The sequence below is a fragment of the Oncorhynchus nerka genome, linkage group LG8 (assembly GCF_034236695.1).
Source record: "Oncorhynchus nerka isolate Pitt River linkage group LG8, Oner_Uvic_2.0, whole genome shotgun sequence".
Lineage (NCBI taxonomy): Eukaryota > Metazoa > Chordata > Actinopteri > Salmoniformes > Salmonidae > Oncorhynchus > Oncorhynchus nerka.
The window spans coordinates 49,961,036-49,969,134 of NC_088403.1; the positions used below are offsets into that span (position 1 = coordinate 49,961,036).

Below are 8,099 nucleotides of genomic sequence, written 5' to 3' on the forward strand. Positions count from 1 at the left end.
ACACACACACACACACACACACACACACACACACACACACACACACACACACACACACACACACACACACACACACACACACACACATGCACACTTTTTCTTTCGCACCATTGGTTAGAGCCTGTAAGTAAGCATTTCACTGTAATACCTGTTGTATTCGGCGCATGTGACAAATAAACTTTGATTTGATTAGATTAGACCCTATTACAGTTTATTGAGCTAATATTAATTTTAGCTGAGGAAACAGCTGCACTTTCGTCATAGTAATGGTAGATGTGAAGGAATGACATTACCAGCACATTAACTCTACAGAAAACATTTCCTGTTTAAGAAACTATGAAAGTCATTTGAATTTCTAGCTAACGTGTAGTTCTTTCTCGAAATCAAGTCACAAAGAGGTACTGCACAGCATTTTGCGATTTGTTTCCAAAGCAAAGACTTTATAACCTAACGGGTTAAGTTGTTGCATGCACCGTATGAATTAATATGGACTGAAACTAAGCAGGACTAACTAATCACACAAGAAGGCATGAAGATACACATAGAAGCCCAGCTTTCAATACATCAATGTATCTAAACAAAATAGCCTTCATTTTAAATTATCCATAGAACGGCTATGGGAGGAATGCTTAAAGTCTCTGTCTCATTGACTTAAATAATTCTATAAACGTAAGTTAACACATTCAGCTTACTGGCGATGCGGACAGTGCATTAGATAAACAGATCATCTTGCTTGCAGTGTTACACTAGGCTAAACAATCATATATGTATCATAGAACGATCGTGTTGACATCACGTACATATGAGCTTTAACATTCATGGTGCATTTAGGAGCTCCAACCTCAAGTTCCAGAATTGGATTACAGATTCGAGACACATTGAAAGTACTGTCAATGCGTTGGCCAAAATGATAAAAACAAGTATACATTTCTCAGGATGGATATTCAGTCCCTTGGCACTATATGGAGGATGATATAACAGATATAAAATGCATAGAGCAGATGTGAAAGTTTGAGAAGAAGGTCAGAGGTGGAGGTCGGAATGTAAGAGAAACAGAGTGTGGCTGTAGTTAAAGAGTGGAAGAGTGGAAAGGGGAGATGGAAAGAGTAGGGAGGGAGAGGCAATAAAGAGAGGAGGGAGAGCTAAGAACAGGGATGAGAGGGGGCATTTAGAAGCCCAGAGCCAGAGGGGAGACCGCTCCTCCGTTTTCCTCCACGACTGTAGAGATGGCCCCCAGGTTCTTGAAGATCTGCTCGGCATTGCGGGTGCGCAGAGTCTTGATGTTCTGCATAATCCTCTCACGGGCCTGACGAAGGGAGGAGAGAAAGGAGAGAGAGAGTGGAAAGAAGAAGAGGAGAATGTTAAATGAGCACGATGAGAAACAGAGAAGGCAAGAGGAGTACTTGTCTTTATCTATAATCAGACAGAATATTGCACCTACACATCTCAAAATACCAGTTCTCACACAACATCTTCTCATGCTGGGCAGAGGGAAGATGACACCCTGGGAGAGGAAAGAAGGAAAGGGGATAACCTAGTCAGTTGCACAACTGAATGCATTCAATCAAAATGTGTCTTCCACATTTAACCCAGCAACTCTGAATATGAGGGGTTGGGTTAAACCGAAGTCCACCAAACAAACACGCAGTGTGATGACGAACGTGTGAGGTACAGAGACAGATATTGCGTATGTGTGTAGCAGTGTACTAATTTATACTGAGACGGGACGACCACCATGGCGTACAGGTCAATGGCACTGGCAGCAAGTCTCTTCAGCACAAACTGCGCATCTGTACCAACGACAAACAGAGTCATACAATCAAACACCCTTCTGATTGACACAATCACACAACAACCATGTTCACCACTGCAGTGGCTTACATACCACAGTATCACCATCCAAGCCACTGTCCTAGCAGCACCTATCCAGTCACGTGGACAGCGCTCTTAGTCACTCAACTAGGATCCTCCTGCCGTGTTTGAGGAGTGGCACTTCAACAAGGTTCACTTCCCAACTGCTCACTGGCTTGAATCGTCCACAGAACACAAAAATATCAACAGCAAACTGAGGAACACGTACAGTCAGGCACCAACACACTAATATACTCACCAGTTCTCTGTTATGGGTTCCCTGTAGTGTCAGCCCTGTGCCCCAATCTGCCTTCCGACACTTAGAGAGAAGGATGGAGGAACAATGCATGATGTTTGTAATATGTGTGTGTGTGAGTGAGAGAGAAAGACCAATCTCTTGGCCTGCTTGGTGAGTTCTCCAGCCAGAGTCTTCTGTCGGCGTTTTAGCTGGTTATCACCATTCTTTACACACACAAACACACAATTCGTGTTCAATTTGTATAGCTAGATTCACATCTTAAGAGTAATGCTATAATGGTATGTACACAGAGTTCAAGTCAGAAAGGAAGAGAACAGCAAATAATATCAACGCAGGTTATTGCACATGATACAGTCCATACAGCTCACAGTACAGTAGGGGACTTTACATTCGGACAAATATGTTTTATTAAATCTTTGTTTCCTGGTATTCTACTTAGTAACCTTTGACTCTCTGTTAGCCGGAAACTGTTGAGAGCCATGAATTGCTCGAGGATGCCACTAGTTCCCTTGAAGATCCGGAAGATTCTGTGGTCAAGCAAACACACACACACACACACACACATGCACACACGCAAAACAACAAAACATGTCAACATTTCAAGTTGAGAAGGAGGTTGAATCTAAGCTAAGCTACTACTAATATTCTTACTGCATGAAGCTCAATTTAACAACCTAGACATCTTTATTTATTTTCGGAACTATCCCATGAACAGTGAACGGTTTGGCCAGTTGGATGTAGAACCAACAATATGATGCAACAGAGCCTCCGCTTGCAGTGAGTATGTTTTTGTCGCTGACAGTATCACTCTGAGAAGACACAGTGAGCTGAGAGGAAGCAGAAGAGGAACTATCGATGCTCTGAAAATAGACTGAGTGGTACATACTGTAGTGTCTTTTGGCTTCGTGTTCACACTGGCCAGATGTACGATGTTATTAGAAACTGTTTACCAGCATAATTAGAGCAGAAAAAAAAGACATGTTTAGTCATATGGTCTGATATACCATGGCTGTCAGCCAATCAGCATTCAGGGTCGAACCACCCAGTTTTATATTCTACTAATACTAAACTGAGCTGCTGTATTCCTGATTAGTGGTCAATAGTACAGTGCAGTACAATAACTAAGAGATGATGACCTACAGCAGTTGTCACAAGCTCCGGTACAAGGGAGCTACCTGGCTTGCAGGCTTTTGTTTCCAGTCCATCAATAATACACTTTATCGATTAGGCTTAGTTGAAGATTGTGTATTAGTGCTGGGCTGGAACAAAAGCCTGCACACCCAGGGGCTTTCCTGGACCAGGGATGGTGAGCAGATTAATGATCTGTTATTTATTACATTTTTATTTAACCAGGTTAGCAATTGAGAACACATTCTCTCTTACAATAACGACCTGATCAAGATGGGGCAAACATCTTGCTTGGTATAATTTGGGTTGTACCTTTTATTCTATGAGCTGGGGCCAAGAGGTTTTAAATACATACCTTTACAAACAGTCTGTGACCTACATTTTAGCACGGCAAGGCTCGTCTCTTGCTGCTGTATCATCTTCAACAATCTTTCACAACTTTTTCCTAGGAACTTGTATGTCATTTTCAGCCATGTTTCCATGACGCCTAACAGCAGTGCCTTGTTTCAACATGACAAGGTTTCTGAGGTGTGCGCTGCTGTTAATTTGGGTGGGTCTAATCCCGGAGGCTGATGTGTTAAAAATGCATTCCAGACTGTGTCTATTCCACAAGTTATCACCAGGCTAAATCTTTGACATTGTTGGCTAGCTCCTCTGAACAACAGCCTCATAACGAGAGAGCACATTTTCTATGCCAGGAGATATCGTGCCTAATTAGCTCATTGTTATGGATGTATACAAATAAATGTCACTTGAAAACAGCTTAAACAAATGAAGCTACTGTTGTTATTCTGTCTGCACGGTTTGAAGTGACTGTAAGTTAGCCATAGTTGGCTAGCTAGCAAGCAAGGGATAAGAACGTTGCCAGCCACTGGGTTGCGTCCATAGATACAGAACAAAAAGACTGGACAACTGGGTCTCCTCTCTGGCAACCGAACTAATAGAGCGAATGACCAGCCGGCTTGGGTAGCAACCCTAGAGCTGTGTTTGAATACCCATACTAACATACTGTATACTACATATTTAATTCGTATACATATTATATACTATTAGTTCATTTTAGTATACTGTAAACAAACAGTATCGTTTCAGTTGAGTGTACTAGAGCTTCACCTGTCTACCTGAAGTTGATGCTATTTCTATGCTACCTCTTGCTAGCTTGTTAGCATAACAAATGACTACATAAACATTTTACGATTTCGGTTCTGCTCGTAAATTCAATCTGGATTGCCACAGAAATAATGTGGTTGCGTTTATGAAGGCATTGGTTAACATTAGGATACGGTTTGAATTTATTTAACTAGGCAAGTAAATTAATAACAAGTTATTATTTACAATGATGGCCTACACTGGCCAAATCCAGACCATGCTGGGCCAATTGCATGCTGCCCTATGGGACTCCCAATCATGGCGGGTTGTGATACAGCTTGGATTCGAACCAGAGTGTCTGTAGTGATGCCTCAAGCACTGAGATGCAGTGCCTTATACCGCTGCGCCACTCGTTTATGTTACTGTAGGCTACATTTACAAAATAATAATAATGCGAAAATAATAATAAATATATATATATTAAAAATAAACAAATAATAAAAATAAAAATCTAAACTTCAATTTATTTTATTTGTGGAGTGCCTGAAAAAGAAAGCATGTGTTGGAACACGTAACAGCTTATTTTTATAACAAAAATACCCCCTACCATGGTCAAAACACATTGTCAAATTATGAAAAACATCAGCAGCCTAAACATCATTATAAGCGCCAAGTGGCCTTGATAAATAGTCAAACTCAGCACAAAAGCAACAATGGCATTATAATTAATATAAGTGTCCATATGACAGCAGTCAAAAATAGTCAATTATTGTGAGCTGGTGCTTGTTTGCGTCTTCACGAAATGGCATCAGTTGGGTTTCATTTAGCTGTTATCCCTTCTAACAGTTGACACGTGTTGTAACTTTCACTTGCTTGACACATCTTTGTTTGGTAGTGCGTAAATAGTCTCCGGTTCTCTCATTATTGTGACCCAGTCGCCTTGTTTTTCTTCAGCAAGGTTGCAACTGCTGTGCAGGTGACTTATTTTGCGCAGAGAGAGGAAGCTCCCATCTCACTTGTTCATGGTGCAAGCCAGACTTGTTTTCTTTGCAAGCATTGCCATTGACAGTGAAGTGAATACATTGTCTACGGTGACATTTCTCCCCTTGCCAACATAAGACTACACATCATCACTACATTCTCCTACAATCGCTCAGCTGCTGCGGATATTTGTCCAGATATTGAAAGCCGTTAAGCATGTATATTTACGCACGCTCTCACTGTGTAGCATACTCCAAGTAGACCAGAGTAGACTGATAAGACTGCTTTGAATCGGTGGACTGATATTGGGTACATAACATTTGATGATTATAATTAGTGAATCAATACAATAGAATGTCCAGCCCTGTTCTTCATTCACAGTTGGTTGTTGCATACAGTAAATTAGGCATCGCTCATCAACTCACCCCATCATCCTTTACTTAATTGATTTATTCTGTTGTTATGTGTGAAATTAGTTTCGGTATAGTTTAGGGTCAGTTTCAGGGCAATTATCGGGGTGATTATTAGCTGGACACAGCACTTTCAACTGTCAGAAGGAGCAGAACAGACCCTACTGTCAAGGTGGAGGGGAAACTGGGGGAAAGCAATTTTTTTAAATGACATTTCCTCCTAAAACTAGTTCTAACTCCATTTCTGTGTGATATTAAGATTCTATCACTAACCGTGTGTTATACTGTATAGTCTTCTTTAGAGAAAGAAAAGGACAGAGGGTGACATGACGTGAATAATGGCAATCCCCAAAACATGTAACCAAAACCCAGTATTCAAGCCTGTGTCTCAAGATGTGATGTTTCTTATTGTTCACAGTCCTCTTTCTCTGACAAAGTGAGACTAAGTATAAGCTTCTTCAATTTGTGACAATGAACAATAGTATTTGTGTCACTCAATTCAACCTTTTATAGATTTTGGGGTATTTCTTTTGGAAACCCCAATAGGTAGAAGTCAAAGCACAATGGTGGCAAGGAGAACTACTCTGTTACTGTGGGTTAAGAATACATGAATATACCGTGAGGACTTTTAGCAGACTTTTTTCTTTAGTCAGATCCCTCTCACGCTCAATAGGACCTGTCTCCCTCAGGCGGACCATGCTGTCAACAGGATGCAGTTTGACAACAAGATCCACATCTATAGAGCAATCCAGGAAAAGGTGGCCCACATGGCCATGATGTACTGTCACAGAGGACAGTTCACCGCACACGCAACACACACACCCTCTACATTTTCATTGGCTAGCAACTAACACTGTTGTGGTCCATGCAGTCCAGATTGACACTGCCATCCGTAAGATCTTCTGCCCCTGTACATATTCAACCCTATCCATTGGACAACAATGTCTGCCATCTTGTTTCTCTGTGTTTGTCTGTGATCTTCCTTATTATGTGGAAGTCTAGCTGTCAACAGGGGAAGCGGAAATGGCTGTGTCAGAGTTAACATTTAGGGGGACAATTTACTGGAAAGCCTTCTTTAGAAATGAATGATCCTGTGGTGTGTGTGCATGTTGACACTTTCTCTCTCTATTTAACAGTAAGTAGTGTGGACAGTTACTGATGAGTGAATTCAGTTCATGGGAGGCATGGGCTTCATGAAGGTGCGATGTCTTGCCAATTCTGAGCTCACTCATATGTTATATGTGTGGTTAACCCTAGAACCGCTAAAGCAGTCATTTTGACTGCACACAATTTGTATATTTTTTTTTTATTGGGGGCATTTCATCAGTGCATTTAGCAACAGAGGAAGCAAAGGCAGACTCGAGACCTTAACCAAGTGCTTTGTGTTGGGGTGAGCTGCAACCACCACCCATGGGCTGTGAGCTGAAGGATTGCCTCTCAAACAGACAAACAACCACGATTCCCATCTAGAACGGGGGCTAGAAGTAGCAAAACAACCAAATTACTGAAAAAGACCCACCACAGAATACACTTTCACTACAACGTCTTTGTTTATGGTAACTAGGGTGTTTGCTTGATTGCATATCATTTTTGCAGTTGTACTGTGTACTGTTCGTTAGTAACATGATTATCTGCTGTTTTTCGCCACATTTTCACAGCTCCTGCAAATAAATAATCTGTAAATAATGAAATAATGAATACATAAATGTAATCACGCTGCACCCTAAAGCTTCCACAGGATATGGCACTGTAGAAACCAGTGCCAACCTGTACAATGTATGGTGGGGAAATTCCATCCCACCCACTACAAAGGAAACAAGAGTGACAAAAGACTGGATGGAGGCAGCAGACTGAAGAGAAGATACTCAAATATGTGTTAGCTTACCAACAAAGTGAGAGACTGAGAGGAAATGAAAGAGAAAGCATTTCTGCTGAATGGATGCTAAGTCAAATTCTACCAATTGACAAAATATCATGTCACAATATTTTTCACATTTTTGACAGTTTGACAGGTATTTTATGTTTTAATACAATAATATGCTTTATGAGTAGATAATGACCCTAGAGTGGAAACAGAAATTAAAAGTTATTTCAATCGGTCATTCTCCATTCTGAATGTTTTATATTGTTCAATCCAACTTCAAACAAAAATAATTTTCAGCATTTTCATCCATTTCTGCATTTTTGTTATAATTTCCAGACTGTGCCCCACAGAGCTGCATAATACGGTCCAAAAATCTATGCCTAAATAATTGGTGAAGTGTTGGAATCATGGAAACAAAATGATTCATCTAATTCTATAGTTGGAATATGGTGGGCAGCCCCTTTAATACATTGTTTGACATGACAATAAATTAATAAACCAGGGAGGAATTCTTGAC

General features: G+C 40.7%; 1 long non-coding RNA gene across 3 annotated transcripts; it reads right to left on the reverse strand.

Moving 5' to 3' along the window:
- Positions 1–419: 419 nt before the first annotated feature.
- On the reverse strand, positions 420–4,192 carry LOC115133532 (uncharacterized). Of its 3 annotated transcripts, none has more exons than XR_003864213.2 (4): positions 2,111–4,192; positions 1,886–2,026; positions 1,442–1,790; positions 420–1,306 (listed from the first exon to the last, which is right to left on the reverse strand). It is a non-coding gene; the product is annotated as an uncharacterized LOC115133532 (long non-coding RNA). The 3 variants fall into 3 exon arrangements; XR_010464575.1 differs by having other exon boundaries at positions 1,442–1,504; positions 1,745–1,790; positions 1,886–4,182; XR_010464574.1 differs by having other exon boundaries at positions 1,886–4,192.
- Positions 4,193–8,099: the final 3,907 nt, after the last annotated feature.